This window comes from Battus philenor, unplaced genomic scaffold (assembly GCF_028537555.1).
Source record: "Battus philenor isolate CCGP_79_NKW_IND1 unplaced genomic scaffold, ilBatPhil1.0.hap1 SCAF_14, whole genome shotgun sequence".
NCBI lineage: Eukaryota > Metazoa > Arthropoda > Insecta > Lepidoptera > Papilionidae > Battus > Battus philenor.
The window spans coordinates 2,874,532-2,876,327 of NW_027181676.1; the positions used below are offsets into that span (position 1 = coordinate 2,874,532).

The 1,796-nt window shown below is 28.9% G+C and overlaps 1 pseudogene; it reads left to right on the forward strand.

Moving 5' to 3' along the window:
- Window positions 1-247: 247 nt before the first annotated feature.
- LOC137918500 (uncharacterized) lies at window positions 248-1,444 on the forward strand (annotated as a pseudogene).
- The last annotated feature ends 352 nt before the right edge of the window (window positions 1,445-1,796 follow it).

A 1,796-nucleotide genomic window follows, 5' to 3' on the forward strand; every position in this document is an offset into this window, starting at 1 on the left:
ATTTGACACAACGTATTTTGTTTATATCTATGTTATGCTTTCAAAGCGAGAAGGTTTTATTAAACAAATGAAATGATAATGATGTTACATTCGGATTCATACTAGATAAATAGAATTGAAATAATTAAAATAATCGACCAAACACGCTTTTTATACTAGGTTTATTACAATTGTCTATTTTAAGTGCAAAGTAATGCATTCACAGTCCATTAAGGTCAAAAAGCAGACGATCTACGAATAAATAAAAATGAACAATAAAAGAAACTCCGCTGCAGATATAAGCGATAGAATAGTGAACAGTACGAAGCCTTCTCTGGTCATCGAGTATTGTTACGGAATATTCAGGTATTGTATCAATGGACGATCTTTGACGCCGATCGATGTACGAATGAAGATTATTGCTGTATTAATAACTTCGTTATGGATTTAAATATTGTTGACATTATGCCGAACGTGAGGATGCTATTTAGTCAGACAGATGAGGCTTATATATGTTTTGTAGTCCAGCAGATAGTTGAAGTTATTTATTTTGCATTATTAAACTTAACAACAATATTTTTACTCAGCATAATCAGGAGTTAATTGAAATATTTGCCAACATCGATATATCGTTGCACGCAAGTATGAACGATAGCTACTACGAGACCCCGAAGAAAGAATATAAATAAATGATTGTATTATGTGTTCTTTTTTGCATATCAATCTTAATTATACTTAATATTCGATTTCTTCCGATTTCTTGGAAGGTTATGTAGATTTAATGGAAACATTTTATGGTTTTATTTATTTTCAAAAGAAATTAGAAATACCTTTGTTTTGTGAAATGATGTTTTTGCTCAGTCAACGGCTGTTGTTGATAAAGGGATATATTATTAATATTATGAGCGGTCGAAAACAGAGAATTAGTTACACATCTAAAAATGTAATGGATAGTGTTAAACTTGATAAATATATTAATTTTATCGGTCGATTTTCTGTAAGAAATAACAATTTACTTGCTCTGGCATCAGATTTTCAAAATACAGGCGAAGCGTTTAAAATTATTAATAATATGTACATTTTCATAATATTGATGACATTAACTTCGACATTTCAATTCATTCTATTAATTTTCTGGATGTGTATATGCTTTTTAAAAATAAATAACAACGATGAACTTATTGAGACGTTAACAATGACGGCTTGTCGGAGCACCGGCGAGTTGTGTTCCGTAATATTTATTTTTTTAATATTTTTTTTAATAGTTTTTTTTAGTATACTACTGTGAAAAGGTTTTAAAAGCAAGAGAAGAGATTAAAACTATATTAAACGTTCTTATCGCTTACGGTGATATTCCGAAGAATATGAAACAACAAACCAAGATATTAACAGAGCTGATTGAAATATGGCCAATGAAATTTTATGTTTCTAATATGTTCCAGGTAAACAAAAAGCTAGTTCTTAAATTTATATGTGTGTATGCATTTCCTACCTAGTTTTTCTTATTCAAATCAAGGCAGCGTCTGCAATAACAGATCCGTAAACAAATTAGTTGTAGCATTTGAAGTGTTCGATTTACAACAGCGCCTGCTTGTTTATGACTATATATTATATATTGAAGCAAGTTGTAATAATTTTACACATATATAAAAAGTATGTTAATAAAACCACGGTTGTATTATCTTTAAATTGAACTAATAGCCTACTATAATTATAACCTATATCTTACCTGTTGTCCAAAAGGTTAACAATTTTTAATTAAATACTATAAAAGTTTTTATTTTTCGGAAAATCCACAAAGGATAAATAGAGTATTA